Here is a 19,004-nt window from a genome sequence, read left to right on the forward strand (position 1 = left end):
CTGAGGGCTTATTATTCCTGTTGAGCTGCAGAACCACGCCGCGAAGCAAAGCATCTCGTTTGTGGGATAACACAGCTTCTAATAGGAAGCATCTCATTTTATTCCCTGAATGCTCTTTAGTTTAAACTCTTGAATTTCTTTCGTTTTTGCTTATTTATCAGACATTGTTCCATGTTTTCTTAACTTTGTAGTACACGGTGCCGCTGTCTGCATTGCGAAGGCGTTTATTTTTGTTCCCTGAGACAATTACTGTTGCTACCCTCTTCAGTTGCATTGTAGTTGCAGCCCCTACAACAGCTAATCGAAGTGCAGTATTTCGTTTTTGAGTTGACACAGATTCTTATAAGAAGCGACTTACTTTAATTCCCTATGTGCTGTTTACTTTAAACTCATGAATTTATTGTGTGTGCGTTTGTGTATTTATCGGGCACAGTTCCGCGTTTTATTGGCTCTGTACTGCGTAGTACCGCTGGTGGCATTGCGGAGGCATTTGTTTTTATTTCAAGAGACAGTTACTTTTGTTTACACTCTTTTTGGTGTAGTGGTAACTGCAGTCGATATAGCAGCCTATCGAAATACAGTGTTTTGTTTGTGAGTTGACACAGCATCTAATGAGAATCGACTTATTTTAGTTCCCTGTGTGCTCTTTAGCTTAAATTCCTGAATTTGTAGCATGTTTGTATGTTTGTCAGGCATAGTTCCACGTTTTAATAACTGTCTTCAATATATTCCCGCTGTCTTTTGTATGGGTAGTGACTGTGGCTGCTGTGTTCAAAATAAAGCTGTGCTCGTGGCTCTACGCTCACAGCTCCAGGCAGTGCTGGCTTCAGTCATGCTGCTTGATGCTTTTGCCGGTAGGCATAAATTTTTTTCTTTTTTTTGGGGGTTGGGGGCATGGGATCCAAGGGGGCATCCAGGTATCCCCCTACCAGTCCACAACTGTGTCTCCCCTGCTCCCCTGGGTACTATCTGCACTGATGTTGACATTTCAGCTGTGGTCGAGTGAGAGGTCGTTCCAAGATGGGACAGGCAGCACAGCAAAAGACTTTCCCAGGGGAAGAGAGAAGGGCCTGCCAGTTCGTCTGATGAAAATATTTCAGGCAGTTTCTGTGTCTGATAAACATCCTGAGCCAGATGCAGTTGCATACCCTATTTCAGGGTAACCCTTTCGACCTACAAGATCTGTACATTCACAGAGGGTGGGCTTGCTGGTACTTGGGAGCTCCGGCATTAGATGAGTAATGGAGCCTTTCAGGGTATGACTGCCAAGGAGGGGAAGCAATCTCCGTGTATACCAGGAGGAGTCATTCCAGATGTGGAACAGGTGCTCCCAGATGTCATCAAGAGCAGAGGGTGCAGCCAACTGCAGGTGGTGGCTGATGTCGGTACTAATGCAGTCTGTCGCTTTGGATTGAAAGAGATTCTGTCTGGTAGAGTGTGTCTAGCTGAGGTGGTAAAGCCTGCCAGTTTTGCTCGCAAGACGAAGGCAGAGCTCACCATCTGCAGTATCGTCCACAGGAGCGAATATGGGCCTTCGGTGCAGAGCCTAGTAGAGGGTATGAATCAGAGAATCAGGCGGTTCTGCAACTGCGTAAGCTGACATTCCTCGATATGCGCTAGAGGGTGGTGTGTTTTCTGGTTCTGCTTAATAGGTCTGGGATCCTCAACACTCAGAAAGTGTCTACAGGGGTAGCGATGGCCATGTGGGGGGACAACGCGGTTTTTTAGGTTATGGGGTCTATGAAAACTACAGAAAGGGCATCAGTCTAAAAGGTTACTGAGCGAGCACAGGAGGAGGGTAGACCTAGAATTAATAGGTATTGTAGTAGTCAATTATCATAGCTCTGTTGGGAAAAAGCCAGCGCTCTAAGCGCTAATAGAAAGCACTAAAGCTCAGATTGTTGTAAGTACGGAAAGCTGTCGAAAACCGGAAATAAGTGCAGCCGAAAATTTTACATCGGCCGTAACGGTCTTCGGAAAGGATGGATTAAATATAAGCTGGTGGTGGAGTGCTTATTGCTGTCAGAAGTAGCTTTCCTTGTAGTGAAACTGAGGTAGATAGTCCCTTTGAGTTAGCATAGGTAGAGGTTATGCTTGACAATCGGGATAAATTAATAATTGGTTACTTTTACCGTTCCCTACCCCTCAATGATTCTTATGATATAGTCCCTGAACAGTTCAAAGAAAACGTCAATGTATCATCGATATAATAGATGTTTAAAATCGGTGGTAGACATAAAACGTCTTCCGAAGTGGTCCCGAATTCTTCCTGTGAAAATTATTTTTAACAGTTAGTTCAAGAGTCCGCTGGAGGTGTAAGTGGATACGAAAACATGAACTCTTGGCAACAAATAATCCTGAGCAAATAGGGATCAGTGACTACGAGGTCGTTGTAACAAGACTGAATACCGAAACATCAAAATCCACCATAAATAAACACAAAATATATCTATCTCAGAAAACAAATTAAATTTCGATTGACATCTTTTAGAAACAGTCTCTACTCCTTGCAAACTGACTACATAAGCGTGGCCCAGATATGGTACACTTTGTGATCAAAAGTATCCGGACACCTGGCTGTAAATAACTTACAAGTTCGTGGCGTCCTCCGTCGGCAATGCTGGAATTCAAAATGGTGTTGGCCAACCATTAGCCTTGATGACAGCCACCACTCTCGCAGGCATATGTTCAGTCAGGTGCTGGAAGCCTTCTGGGGGAGTGCTGCACTGAGGAGAGGTATCGATGTAGATCGGTGAGGCCTGGCACGAAGTCGGCGTTCCAAAACATCCCAAAGGTGCTCTGTAGGATTCAGGTCAGGATTCTGTGCAGGTCAGTCCATTACAGGGATGTTATTATCGTGTAACCACTCCGGCACAGGCCGTGCACTATGAACAGGTGCTCGATAGTGTTGAAAGATGCAATCGCCATCCCCAAATTACTCTTCGACGGTGGGAAGCAAGAAGGTGCTTAAAACATCAATGTAGGCCTATGCTGTGATAGTGCCACGCAAAACAACAAGGGGTGCAAGCCCCCTCCATGAAAAACACAATCACAACATAAAATCACCGCCTCCGAATTTTACTGTTGGCACTACACACGCTGGCAGATGACGTTCACCGGGCATTCGGCATACCCACACCCTGCCATCGAATCGCCAGATTGTGTACCGTGATTCATCACTCCATAAAACGTTTTTCCACTAATCGTCCAGTGTTTACGCTGCTTACACCAAGCGAGGTGTCCTTTGGCATTTACCTGCGTGATGTGTGGCTTATGAGCAGCCGCTCGGCAATGAAATCCAAGTTTTCTTACCTCCCGCCTAACTTGCAGTGGATGCTGATGCAGTTTGGAATTCCTGTGTGATGGTCTGGATAGATGTCTGCCCTTTACACATTACGACTCTCTTCAACTGTCGGCGGTCTTTGTTAGTAAACAGACGAGGTCGGCCTGTAAGCTTTTGTGGTGTATATGTCCCTTCACGTTCCCACTTCACTATCACATCGGAAAGAGTGCACCCAGGGATGTTTAGGGGTGTGGAAATATTGCGTACAAACGTATGACACAGGTGACACCCAATCACCAGACCACATTCGAAATCCGTGAGTTCCGCGAACCTCCACATTCTGCTCTCTCACGATGTCTAATGACTACTTAGGTCGCTGATACGGGGTACCTGGCAGTAGGTGGCAGCACAATGCACATAGTATGAAAAACGTATGTTTTTGGGGGTGTGCGAATACTTATGATAAGCTAGTGTACTTTATTCAGTAAAACTGCAAGCCTCTTCATCTGCAGATAACTACTGCAACTTACATCCTTCCGAATCTGCATACTGTACTCATCTCTCTATAATTTTATAAATTTTATCTCCCACATTATCTCCAGTACTAAACTGGTGACACCTTGATGCCTTAGAATGTGTCGAATCAAATCTCGCAGTGAGCGGGCTGGTATTACCTCGCTGAAGTGTAAGTCAATGATAGCTTACCTTGAGGGACAACGAAACGTGGCGTAGATTATCTTGACGTAACAGTGTGCTGAAGGGCGCTGCAGATGACAACAAAAGAGGTCCTGCTACGAAAAGAAATGACACGCCAGATCATCACACCTGGTCGTCGGGCCGTACAGCGAGCGACAATCAGGTTGGTATTCCACAGGCTTTTCCACTCACGTCTTTGCTGGTCATTGGAAGCGAGACTCATGAATGAAAGGTCTTCTACTCTAGTCAATGAAATTTCACGCCGAAGACGTGCCTGGAGATGCCCCTTAGAGTGGTGGGATACCAACCTGGCTGTCGCCTGCCATACGGCCCGCCAACCAGGAGTAAGAACTGCAACCCACGCCCGCAGTTATTTGTTGGATGTATTCCAATCTCTGTCTTTCTCTACAGTTTTTACCCTCTACAACTCCCCCTAGTACCATGTGAGTTATTCCTTGATGTCTCAACACATATCCTACTATCTTGTCCCTTCTTCTCGCCAGTGTTTTCCATATTTTCCTTTCCTCGACGATTCTACGCGGAACGTCCTCATTTCTTACACTGTCAGTCCCTTTAATTTTCAACATAATGCTTTAGCAACAGATCTAAGAGGCTTCGTGTTTCTTCTGTTCCGTTTTTCCCACAGTCCATGTCTCACTACCGTACAATGTGTGCTCCAAACGTACATTCTCAAAATTTTCTTCCTCAAATTAAGACCTGTGTTTGACATTAGCAGGAACGCCCTTTTTGCCAGTGCTAGTCTCCTTTTGATGTCCTCCCTGCTCCGTCTGTCACGCGTTACTTTGCTGCTTAGGTAGCAGAATTCCTTAACTTCAACTACTTCGTGATCCCCAATCCTAATGAAAGTTCCTCGTCGTTCTCATTTCTGCTACTTCCTATTATTTTCGTCTTCCTTCGATTTACTCTAAGTCCATATTGTGTACTCATTAGACTGTTCATTCCGTTCAACACATCCTGTAATTCTCCTTCACTTTCACTGAGGCTAGCATTGTCATCAGCGAATCTTATCATTGTTATTCTTCTACTCTGAATTTTAACTGTACTCTTGGACCTTTCATATACTTCCCTCATTGCTTCTTCGATGTATAGACTGATCATTAGGGGCCAAAGACTACGTCCCTACCTTGCACCATTTTTAATCCGTGCACTTCGTTCTTGGTCATCCAGTTCTATTATTCCCTCTTCGTTCTTGTACACATTGTATATTAATCGTCTTCCCCTAGAGCTTGTCCCTATTTTCCTCAGAACTTCAAACATCTTGCACCATTTTATATTGTCGAACACATTTTCGAGGTAAATCCACTGAACGTGTCTCCATTTATCTTCAGTCTTGCTTCCATTATCAACCGTAAGTTCAGAATTGTCTCCCTGGTGCCTTTATCTTTCCTAAAGCCAAACTGATCGTCATCTAACTGATCCTCAATTTTCTTTTCCATTTTATTATTCTTGTAAGCAACTTGGATGCATGGACTATCATGCTGATTATGCGATAATTCTCGCACTTGTCGGCTCGTGCTATCTTTCAAATTATGTATATAACGTTTCTCCGAAAGTTTTATGTTACATTGCTATTCCCATATATTCTACACACCAACGCCAATAGTCATTTGGTTGCCACCTTACCAATGATTTAAGAAATTCCGATGAAATATTATCGATCCCTCCTGCCTTACTTGATTTTAAATCTTTCACACCCCTTTAAAAATCTAACTCATACAGAATCGAATTAAACTGGTTTTTGATTGGTTGACGTTTCACTGATGATCGATGCATAACAACTCTTGTCTTCTAAATATCATTGGTTTGTTGTTTCATATCTTCAGAAAATATTACTTATAAATATTATGTTAATCTCCTCCTAAACTACTGGATCGATTTCTAACAAAATTGGTACACATATGACTTAAAGTCTGGAAAGTAGTCATGGGAGGGTAAGAACCACCTATCCATGGAAGGAAAGAGTGTGGGGGTGGTAATGAAGTGTAGCCAAAGACGTGAAAACTCCCAGATTTTATTTACCCAATACCTGAGATTGAGTGCACTTAGTGACTTGCAAAAAAGATTACACATGCTTTTGCACCTGTACAAAACTTTTTTTCCCTGACACCCATCACAAAATGATGAAAGGAGTAAAGTTAATCGATTACTACATTTTCACTGTTCATGCTGTTAACCTATCGCACCAGTCATGACGTTTTAATATATTTCTTATTTATTAATTTCATTTGCTACAAATTTCCAACGAGCAGTATTCATAAACACCACAGGATAGGGCTGCCAAATTATATCATTCTACGACATTTTTTTCTCGAGATATGACGTCATAAACAGCATTTGTTTAATATGAGGCTACTGCATTTGTAGGAAACGTTATTCGTTCGTGTACGTGTAGGAATATAAAAAAAGGGAGGAAGGTTTATCTGTTTAGCAAGACTAATAGAAGGCGGATTTCAGACTACCTAACAGATCAAAACGAAAATTTCTGTTCCGACACTGACAATGTTGAGTGTTTATGGAAAAAGTTCAAGGCAATCGTAAAATGCGTTTTAGACAGGTACGTGCCGAGTAAAACTGTGAGGGACGGGAAAAACCCACCGTGGTTCAACAACAAAGTTAGGAAACTACTGCGAAAATAAAGAGAGCTTCACTCCAAGTTTAAACGCAGCAAAAACCTCTCAGACAAACAGAAGCTAAACGATGTCAAAGTTAGCGTAAGGAGGGCTATGCGTGAAGCGTTCAGTGAATTCAAAAGTAAAATTCTATGTACCGACTTGACAGAAAATCCTAGGAAGTTCTGGTCTTACGTTAAATCAGTAAGTGGCTCGAAACAGCATATCCAGATACTCCGGGATGATGATGGCATTGAAACAGAGGATGACACACCTAAAGCTGAAATACTGAACACCTTTTTCCAAAGCTGTTTCACAGAGGAAGACCGCACTGCAGTTCCTTCTCTAAATCCTCGCACAAACGAAAAAATGGCTGACATCGAAATAAGTATCCAAGAAATAGAAAAGCAACTGGAATCACTCAACAGAGAAAAGTCCACTGGACCTGACGGGATACCAATTCGATTCTACACAGAGTACGCGAAAGAACTTGCCCCCCTTCTAACAGCCGTGTACCGCAACTCTCTAGAGGAACGCAAGGTTCCAAATGATTGGAAAAGAGCACAGGTAGTCCCAGTCTTCAAGAAGGGTCGTCGAGCAGATGCGCAAAACTATAGACCTATATCTCTGACGTCGATCTGTTGTAGAATTTTAGAACATGTTTTTTGCTCGAGTATCATGTCGTTTTTGGAAACCCAGAATCTACTATGTAGGAATCAACATGGATTCCGGAAACAGCGATCGTGTGAGACCCAACTCGCTTTATTTGTTCATGAGACCCAGAAAATATTAGATACAGGCTCCCAGGTAGATGCTATTTTTCTTGACTTGCGGAAGGCGTTCGATACAGTTCCGCACTGTCGCCTGATAAACAAAGTAAGAGCCTACGGAATATAAGACCAGCTGTGTGGCTGGATTGAAGAGTTTTTAGCAAACAGAACACAGCATGTTGTTATCAATGGAGAGACGTCTACAGACGTTAAAGTAACCTCTGGCGTGCCACAGGGGAGTGTTATGGGACCATTGCTTTTCACAATATATATAAATGACCTAGTAGATAGTGTCGGAAGTCCCATGCGGCTTTTCGCGGATGATGCTGTAGTATATAGAGAAGTTACAGCATTAGAAATTTGTAGCGAAATGCAGGAACATCTGCAGCTGATAGGCACTTGGTGCAGGGAGTGGCAACTGACCCTTAACATAGACAAATGTAATGTATTGCGAATTCATAGAAAGAAGGATCCTTTATTGTATGATTATATGATAGCGGAACAAACACTGGTAGCAGTTGCTTCTGTAAAAGATCTGGGAGTATGCGTGCGGAACGATTTGAAGTGGAATGATCATATAAAATTAATTGTTGGTAAGGCGGGTACCAGGTTGAGATTCATTGGGAGAGTCCTTAGAAAATGTAGTCCATCAACAAAGGAGGTGGCTTACAAAACACTCGTTCGACCTATACTTGAGTATTGCTCATCAGTGTGGGATTCGTACCAGATCGGGTTGACGGAGGAGATAGAGAAGATCCAAAGAAGAGCGGCGCGTTTCGTCACAGGGTTATTTGGTAACCGTGATAGCGTTACGGAGATGTTTAACAAACTCAAGTGGCGGATTCTGCAAGAGAGGCGCTCTGCATCGCGGTGTAGCTTGCTCGCCAGGTTTCGAGAGGGTGCGTTTCTGGATGAGGTATCGAATATATTGCTTCCCCCTACTTCTACCTCCCGAGGAGATCACGAATGTAAAATTAGAGAGAGTAGAGCGCGCACGGAGGCTTTCAGACAGTCGTTCTTCCCGCGAACCATACGCGACTGGAACAGGAAAGGGAGGTAATGACAGTGGCACGTAAAGTGCCCTCCGCCACACACCGTTGGGTGGCTTGGGGAGTATAAATGTTGATGTAGATGTAGATCTGTGTCAAAACGAAAGACCAGGGTGAAATTTGCTAGAAATAAAGGTGAAATATGTGTACAAAAATGAGTGAAATACGTTAAATATGTATCAAACATTTGTGACAAGTGCGTTCACGAATGAAGCTACATGTAAAAAGCTTCTCCTAAATCCTTGCAGTGATTATAACTACCCTTAGAGCACTTATTAATTACTACGTGGAAAGTAATAATCGAGAGGAGATGGGAGTAACATTCACCAACCTCTTTTTGGGGTGGGGTTGACAGACACAGAAGGGTGGAGGAGAAGGAAATGGAGAGGTAGTAAGGGGCAAAGTGGAGATGGACACATAAGTGGAAGGGGAGGTGACGAGGGAATGAGGGAGAAGATGAGCAGAGAGGAGGGAAGACATGGGCAGAGGGACAGGAAAGGAGGGGATGCACTGAGAATGGGAAGAGAAGGAGCGGGTGGAGGGAGAGATGGAACATGAGAGAGTTGGGAGAAGAAGGGCAGAGAACGGGACAAGAGGAGATGGACAGTGGGGGTTTAGGAGGATATGGAAAGAGAAACAATGGAGAAGGAAATATACAGAGAAAGACAGAAGGAGGAGTTGGACTAATAGAAAACTGTAATAAACGTATACTTGGGCAACAGCATGTGCTCAACTAGTCAGGAAATTAAGAAGTAGTCATTCAAATTATATTTTTACTCACACCAGCATAAAGTCATAACGAGGAGCTAAAAATCCCCAGAGTACAGCTGCTGGCGCTAGTTCTGTGTGCATTAGGTAATTACTGTGTACATTGCCTGACATTCGACAATATCTTTCCTGTCACTGTCGACTTATTGGGAACATGAAGGTGTTTCGGCATGGGCCAAAGGAGTGATTTCGTTGCCCTGTGCATTCGAGTGTAAGAGAATATAAATAACACGATTACTTTGGATACCATCTATCAGCCACGGATGCTCAGCGCACTTTACTTTTCGGCAACAGCGCTTTCTATGTCGGAAAGTCGTTACTTGTTTCTATTCCACTACTCCCTGTATATATGCCATTCACTTTTGCTAATTTCTGGAATGTACTTATTTTATAGTGTTCTATCTTATTCTAGGAGTCGAGAAGTGACTACGATGCAGAATGGGAGGCGACAGAGAGTTGAGACAGGATATCAGGTCGTTGAAGGTCCAGAGAGACTCGGCTGTCAAAAGTAATAATTTATCTTACTATAAATGTGTGCTGTGTTGGTGTGGGGTAGCGACCACGGCACCATTTCTTGTGGGGAGGGCCGAGTGACAGGTGAGATGAAAAGCGGTATCCAACAGGCTGGCTGCTAAATGCTTGCCAAACTTTGCTGACTCCCGTGCTAAATGTGTGGCAGGTGACTACACTGCGTGAGTCTTGCCACAATCACCTCGAGTTACTGGCGCACAACGGCGACCAGGTATCTTGCTGCGGTAGCCTGCTCAGCGATGAATGACTGTCCCAGTGGCTGTAGACATGCCTTACTGTGGTGTACTCACCGAGATGGCAGAAGACAGCTGCCCTGCATGGGAATATGACCCGCTGTGCAGGTGTCTAGCTTGCCCATGGATTCAGTAAGGGATAGCCCGCTGCACAGTGCCACTAACTGTGGAAGTGTCGAAGATGGTACTGTCATGGAGACCCAAACTCGTGACTTTGTCCTAATCTGGCGTAGCTTCCACATCCAGATATTACTGCTGGGCTGCAAGTGAAACACCTACCAAAATGACAGCTACAGATACAAAGGTAGCAGCTCACCTGTTACGCCAGTGACTAATCGTGTTCTTGACAACACCGTTGGAACCCATTGGTAGAGACAGACCCTTGCTTGTGCTCAAGAACCATGCATTACTAATGCACTAACAAGTTTCACTGAGCAATCCTGGTCCATCTCGCAATAGTTCTAAAACTCTGTTGATATAACCGAAATGACAGCACTCTGAAAACACCAGCTGCCAGAAGCTACAGCATTATCACCAACTGCGACATGGTCGCATATACAAAAGTGATCCAATACTGTCAAACGTTTTTTATTCCAGTCTTTGATCACAATATCAAATCTTTAGAAGATTATTAACTTCATGCATCTTTATTCTTCAAGTCTACACATTTATTTCTCAACTTAGTCAACCGGGTGACGAACACATTTCTCCCGACGAGAGACCAGTTTGTTGATATCAGCACTGTAGAATGTCTGACTATGTTGACGGAGCCACGATCTCGTCTATGCTTACACTGCTTCATCACTATCATAGTAAAGCCGTCGAAAATGTTAAATGTTCTTTAAGTTCTGGAAGCACATGAATATCTGACGGACCATGTCAGACCGTATGACTGATGATCGATGACGCTGAACCTAAGGCATCGGATTGTTGTAGATGTCGCAGCGCTTGTGTGTGATCTGGCATTCTCATGCTGATGGAGAAAGTGCCCCATTTGTGGACGTACTCGTTGAATTCGAAACTCGATTAGAGCACGCTGCTTCTTACGCACTGACAAAGTTATGCTTCACGCTGCCATGTTACACTCTACATTTCGAAGTACTCTAGCGGCAGAGGGCTGCAAATATGTAGACATGAAAAATAAAAACATAGAATGTTAATAACGTTTGTTTTATTTAAAAAGCTTTAAGAGTTCTCGCATAAAAAAGATGCGATGCATCACTTTTCAGCTCACTGTCGTAGTGTGATCACACAAACCCCTGACTGCTACAGACATGCTCTCTGCGTTCCGTGGTAAGCATGGCTTTGTTGTTGTTGTTGTGGTCTTCAGTCCTGAGACTGCTTTGATGCAGCTCTCCATGCTACTCTATCCTGTGCAAGCTTCTTCATCTCCCAGTACCTACTGCAACCTACATCCTTCGGAATCTGTTTAGTGTATTCATCTCTTGGTCTCCCTCTACGATTTTTACCCTCCACGCTGCCCTCCAGTGCTAAATTTGTGATCCCTTGATGCCTCAAAACATGTCCTACCAACCGATCCCTTCTTCTAATCAAGTTGTGCCACAAACTTCTCTTCTCCTCAATCCTATTCAACACCTCCTCATTAGTTACGTGATCAACCCACCTTATCTTCAGCATTCTTCTGTAGCACCACATTTCGAAAGCTTCTGTTCTCTTCTTGTCCAAACTAGTTATCGTCCATGTTTCACTTCCATACATGGCTACACTCCACACAAATACTTTCAGAAACGACTTCCTGACACTTAAATCTATACTCGATGTTAACAAATTTCTCTTCTTCAGAAATGATTTCCTTGCCATTGCCAGTCTACATTTTATATCCTCTCTACTTCGACCATCATCAGTTATTTTACTCCTTAAATAGCAAAACTCCTTTACTACTTTAAGTGGGCTTTGTTGTAGACAAATTAAATGGCTTGTCTGCAACCAAAGTACCATACGGAACCTTAGCCAGTAGACAAGTACTCTCAGCTATACTCCAAGTCTCCCGAGCCAAAATGTTTGCATCAGGGAAAGCTTCAAGGCCACCATAGTCTTCATAGTTAGCCCGAACAAAGCCAAGGTCACCCATGTACTGCCTCCAAACACAGCAGAAACATCACACGTGAACAGTCCACTAAAGACAATTGAACCACCATTAAGCTGCTGCTTACTGAGTTGGCCAGTCTCTTTCAATGACTTGTACATAGGAACACTGCGCCACCAACGGCGACGATAACCACGTCGCACAGGCATTGCAGAGCACAAGTGGACGTTGCAAGCCAACACCCAGTGAAACCCAAGAGCTAAGCATTGCCCGCATCTCGTGGTCGTGCGGTAGCGTTCTCGCTTCCCACGCCCGGGTTCCCGGGTTCGATTCCCGGCGGGCTGAGGGATTTTCTCTGCCTCGTGGTGGCTGGGTGTTGTGTGCTGTCCTTAGGTTAGTTAGGTTTAAGTAGTTATAAGTTCTAGGGGACTTATGACCACAGCAGTTGAGTCCCATAGTGCTCAGAGCCATTTGAACCGTTTTTTTAGCTAAGCATCCGCACGCGTCGACGAACCTCTGCAATGCCTCTGTGATGTGGTTATTGTCGCCGTTGGTGGTGCAGTGTTCCTATGTACAAGTCATTGAATGCAATAGACATTGATCTTGCTGGTCAGTTCAATTAGCAGCAGCCTATTGTTGGTCCAAGTGCCTTTCATGGACTGTTCACGTGTGATGTGTCTGCTGTGTTTGAAGGTAGTGCATGGCTGACATTGGCTGTTGTATGGGGGAACCATTCAGACTATGGTGGCCTTGAAGCTTTCCCTGATGCAAACATTTTGGCTTGGAAGACTTGGAGTGTAGCTGAGAGTAGAGGTCTACTACTAAGGTTCCGTATGGTACTTTGGTTCCTGACAAGCCTTTTAATTTGTCTACAAGAAGATATAAGAAGCTGAATGCAGACGAGTATGTGTTTATAATGGCCAAAGTAGGCAACAACAATTGCAAAATAAAGACTACTGGTGACTGTATGTTGTATTATAAGGTTCGTTTGAGCAGTTACCAGACAGCGCCAGACAACAGGCTGTACTGCGCATGCGCAGCTACGATGACGTAGGCACCCCGTGATTGGTGCTATCTCTGCTCATAGGCTTTTCGTCGCATTTCTGGTGGAATTTCGTGCGTGGTGGGGCATCACGTGACCATGTACAGCCCTGCGATATGTTGTTGAGAGGACATAGAGAGTTGTACTTAGAGCAATTATTTTATCATATCCCACACAGATAAAGGAACCAAATAAGGAAGCAGTTCTTGGCAAAATATCATTTCAAAATTAGCCTGAGAGACAGTTTCTTCTGTAGCTTACACCGGAATAAAGGACAATACATTTCATGACTATTACAAAATGTGTAAAAAATTAACATGGTTGTCTGTGAGGCAAAGAAACTGTACAACTGACAGTTTATATTCTACTGTAGGAATAAATAAGAAGCCATGTGGGGAGTTAAAACGATAAAACACAGTATGCTGCCAGTCTACAATTTAGCATAGAATGGCATTCTATAAATTTAAGACGTAAACACTAATTAAGAAATAACTTCAGGCCTAGAGGAAGTACTAGACAAGTGCCTTGTGATCGAAAAACACTTTCACAGAAGACAGATTTGTAAAATTCTGCTACTGCTGTCATTATATTTGAAACAAAATATTTAGTTCAAAACTACTGACTAATTTTGCCTACTTAGTCAGCTGCAAATCAGTGTTTACGTATTTTCGTACGTATATAGCATTAATAGATCTTATAGTGTCATAAAAGGAACAGGACATCAGAGACTACTCCAGCAGCATCGAAATTTCATAAACCATACTAAAATGCTTCATTCCGCTCTAATTGCACATTTCTATGTCCATATGCACTCTGAAGTACCTCATGTTCAGCTTGTCATGTGGTTTTCGTGATACCAGTTTTCTCGGGGGTCCAGTACTGTATTCTCATGTTTGGTTCTTTATTATGGTATAACGTCATTCGTCCCGGAAAATGAAAATTTGCACTTGAAATTGAACGAGGTTGAATGTAGCCACTAGTGCGGAATGAAACACGTCGTTTCAAATAAACTAACTGCCTCAGCGGAAAAAAATTAATGGAAGCAAATTTCTCTATATAACAGACAGAAATAGCTTTATTAAGACATTAATGGTTCATTGCTGATAACGTGGAAATAATATAAAATCAGAAAATTGAAACTACTAACTTATTTTGGTCTTTTATGGTTATGAGAATGTATAGTTTTACTAGGCTCCGCGCGCACTATTACTCTGAGGGACCACGTTCAATTCGGTATCATTGTACTAGCTTTGCCGCACCGTGTTGCTCGCCTTTCCTTAGTGTCTCTTAAGTGCTTGGCGTGAGGGCTTCCTCAACCGCTCCGATTTAAGCCACCATCGACATGAAGTAAATACAATTACTCTGACGAGTTACGTTTTTCACAGTCACGATCTTCTGCAAATGAATTACTGCATAGACAAACACATACTTATGTCAATATTGTTGCATACCTAAGAATTACATTTTTCCTGTAGCTTTTTGCAGGGTTCTAGAAGCCTATGACAAAAGTGGCGTGTCGCTTTGGGTTCACCTCAGTAATTTAGTATTCTTTCACAGGAATTCGTCCACAAATGCTGTATTCTTACAGCGGAAATGCTAATTTTTGTCGATGACATGTATACTTGCCAGATGATTTTAAGATCCATTTTCAGATTGAGTCGTGACTGGCTCGGGTTTGATATATCGAACGTACCGCGTATAATATTATCGCTGTATCGCGGAGGAAAGACAGAAGTGGCGCCCCCTCGTGGGGGAAGTCGGCGAGGCACCTGTGACAGTCGAGTAGTTGGAGTTTGGAGGGCGAGGAGAAACAGTGAGATTGGCAGTAGTGCGCGGAGCGTGAAGCCGTGTCTGCCGACGCCGTGTGTGGTGGCAAGAGGAAAGTTTGCCACGTTACCTGATTGTGTTTGGGCGTTTGCGGCGGACTTGGTGGGTAGAGGCGCCGATGCTGTCGCGAACATGCAGCTTCCTTGTTTATGATGGATTTACCGTTTGCTTCTAGTGACTACATTCTCTTCTCCATGGCTCTGTGATTGATGTGACGCCATTGCGAGCACAGTTGGTTTGGATATAAACAGCGTTTTGCTCTCAGTGCCCATCGTTCTGGCGATTACTGAGTGTGCTTGCCGTTGTGGTGTGTTTATTGAGCAGTGTGCTTTGGACGCTAGACCTTAATATTAGGAGTCCATTGCGTAAGGCCGTGTTTATCCTGTGAGGACTTGTGTTCTACATTTAAAATCTTAGTTGTTGTCAGTCACTGAATTGCTCAAATGCATTCATACTTTTCTGCTTAAGTGTTATTGTTTTACGCCCCTCTGAATGGGAAAATGATAAAGGACCTTACTATTACTGACCTTCTTGTGTGCCACTGACTTGGATGTGTTTTTCAGCCACGTAATGTGTGCGTTTATTGTAACGAACCGATGTCTGTTGCTGATTAATGTTTCCCTGTGACATTGAGTGTTAATCTTGCACGAACACTGTTTTAGATATTTTAATCAGTGTGTTGCTGGACATATCCTATTTGTGCCTCGCAAGTGGAGAGCGGAGGCGGTTTATTGACCATGATGATGTGTTGGTTGATCCATTTAACGAGTCCAGGCCAGTCATCCGGAGGTTTAGAATTGTATGTAGTGTTAAGTTAATATTCCTTATTTGAAGCGTAGTGTGCTCATGCACAGGATGTTTATGTGGTTTTACGCAGATTGCGCGGTATGCTTAGATGACTCTGAATTCACTGTGTTATGTGGTGCCCTCTGAGGTGCTGAAAGCAGTGGATAGACAGGTGTTTTGGACACGTTGTATCTGCAAATAATTTATGTCCTTATTACGTTGGTGAGTTGCTTGCCATTTGTGTCACAGGCGGTGCTAATTTCATTAATTTCGCCACCGGTCTTCACAGAGGCTGCGGGAGGAACCGACCCACTATGGCAAGCAGTTACGTAGTCGCGCCCGCCCACCGTAGCCGGCGTTGTTTACTTCCTGTACTTGGAGGCTGGAGCGTGTTGACTGGTTTCTTACGGCTTGCAGTCTGGGGAACCGTACGTTTGGTTTACACGTGGAAGACTTATGTTTTGCTTCCAGTACCTCGGAGTGGCTCTATGTGGGTAATGAGAACGACTTATGTTGTTGGTGGCTCAGGCCGAAAGTGGTTCATTTGCTAAACAGAAGGTGTATATGCATTTCTTTCCCATAATTCTGTAAACATGTTTACGTGGTTGTGTTTTTTTTTAAGCCAATTGAATTGTTGTTCAGAGGTTACTATGTATGGCCATTAACTAATGCAGACATTTAATAGCAAGGAAGTTGTGTTGATTATGTGGAGAAACTGGCGTGAGCAGACATTTAATTAATTAGTAAACAACTGAATGCTATTTGTGAGTTGAAGTTTATTGTGTCCCTAAACATATTAACGATTATTTTTAGTAGTTAACTTACGCAGTTAGGCGATTTACAAGGCCTGTTGTGTTGTTTCCTTTTAAAGGTATTATCAATGTTATTAATAAAGAAGTGTGTTGTAAAAAAATAAGCAGTGAATGAAGTGCCTCAAATCCCTTTGGCACATCTTACTGTACAAGATTTTGCTTAGCAAAATGGCCCAAAGGCCGAAACTGTAATTGTGAAATAAATAATTTCTACAGTCAACGACGAATGTCTTTTCAAAAATATGATTGTCACTATTCTCCAGACATTTTTTTTGTATCTACGGGAGGGTTGTGCTCATTATGCCAAGTGTTCTGTCCATGCACAAGGTAAATCATGTGGTTGTAACAACCGTCATATTTCATAGACGGTTCAGGACATCGTAATGAGGTTTTACGTAAATGATATCAAGTAAAAAGACGCGTATTTTAAAATATGATTAATGATCAAAACCTTTTTAGGTATCGAGATATTGAAGTAGCTAAAGCTTTTTTCGATGGAATTACGCTCTTATTTTAACGGCATTTAGTGTCTCATCAAAAAGAAATACCGTGACATTGTAAACATTAATATTTACGATAGCCTATGAGGGATGCTTGGCGGCGTCCGACGGAACGTAGGCGCCGGAGCCCCTCCGTCCTCCTGCCACATCGACTTCTGCCGAGGCCGTGCCGGCCGCTTTGATGGAACTTCCAGTACTCATCGTTCCTTCTACGGCTTCTGTGCCGGAACGTCGGGAATCCCTGCCGTCTTCCGATAATGAAGTTCGGATGCGCGAGCAGCGGTCACCAAAGAGCACAAGTGGCGGCGTCGTGCGACCTCTGACCAGGATGCCCCGTCTCCCATCCCCTATTCAATTGCCAATCACCCTGGTGCCGCCTCGGTGATTACTCAAGATGAAGAGGCACGACGTTACTTTGGAAGACGGACCAGCAGCGACAAGTGCGATGCCTGCGGACACCGACGATCTGGAGAAACTCTTCCCCACTAGCGGCTCGGCTGTTCTGCCGCCGCCATTGGCAGCGTCTGCGTTGTGTCGTATGGACACATGTGAGGCGCTGATGACATCGGCATGGAGCGACGACGTCGTGGAAGAACCGGGCACCGCTCAGGTACCTGTTGCGGAGCTATAAACGAATAGCAGCAGCAGTGCCTTTCAGGGACACTCCGCTAGGGACGCTGCCGGCTGCCCCCTACTACGGCCGGCCGGTGGAGCTCCTCCAGAAGGCGGTCCACAGCTTCAAACGTGCCGTGTGGCTGCGATTAACACCAACAACGTTAGTACCCAGGCGAAACTCCTACTTCTGTGGGAAACGATTTGGGCTTCAGACATCTATGTCGTGCTGCCTCAGGAGATGCACTTGGCCGATCTACCGGATATGGCCGGATAAGCCTCTCCTGGTGACGACCTTGGACGTGGAGCAGTCACATATGTCCGTGAGGGCATATCAGTTGAAGACGTCATGTACTTGGCATCCACGAGGGTTACGGCACTTACCACGGTGGGCACCCGCGTTGTAAATGTGTACGTAGCCTCTAGCTATGGCCATACAAGGAACAGAGTTCGATTTTACTTGAGGAGATCACCGATCTCATTCTTGGCCGCTACGTACATTGTGTGCTTGGTGGCGACTTCAGTTGTGTTTTAAATGGGTAGGACCAACAACCACAATTCAACCCTTGCCAGGAACTGTGCTTTGGCGTCCGCGACCTTTCCCTCTGTCACTTTGGAGATTCGTCCTGGCAGTTCATATCAGACAGGTCACGTGAGTCGCCCGAATAGGATTTACAGCTCCCCAGGCCTCTTCTATGTTATCCCAAACGCAGAACAGTGGCCCTTGCCAATCTCGGACCACTGTGCATACGTCAGTACCACCCTCCTCCCACGGCAGGTGGTGTGGTACAGTCGTGTTCTGTGGAAATTAAACACCACACACCTAACCAATCCTGACTGTCGGCGGCCTTTGGACAGCAAGCGAACGCCGGAGTCCGACATAAATGACGACGATAGCTTGGCGGCTGGAATGCACCAAGCCTGCAATATGGCGAGTCTTTATGCAGTTTGGCAGGAAATACTAAGCATGAACTGCCATACAACAGGCTTATACTTTGCTGTGCTTCGTGATCTTAATATTCAGATGGATAAAAACACGGTCAAGGCTCACATTATTGCAGTGATCCGTCGCAGAATGCAGGGTGTTGTCGTGAGAACTCGCCGTCCAGATATAGCTTGACAATGCACCACATCGTGACTGATAGAAAGCACCTACGGTAAAAATTAGTCTCGGTGCTCTTCACTTTCGGGAGACATCGGGCCACTGACCAGGCAGATATTGTGGCTGCTTTTGTGGAACACTTTCACCACACTACCAGTACGAGAAATATGTTCACGATTTGGAGTCGGTTTTGTCCCACATCACTCCCACCATCTCGGGCATCGAAGTGGAAATCCTGATGGAGGACATCACCTGTGATGACGTCGAGGATGCGATAGCGAAAGTTGCTTCAAACGAGTCGGCTGACGTGGATGGT

This window comes from Schistocerca americana, chromosome 4, assembly GCF_021461395.2.
Source record: "Schistocerca americana isolate TAMUIC-IGC-003095 chromosome 4, iqSchAmer2.1, whole genome shotgun sequence".
Taxonomy (NCBI): domain Eukaryota; kingdom Metazoa; phylum Arthropoda; class Insecta; order Orthoptera; family Acrididae; genus Schistocerca; species Schistocerca americana.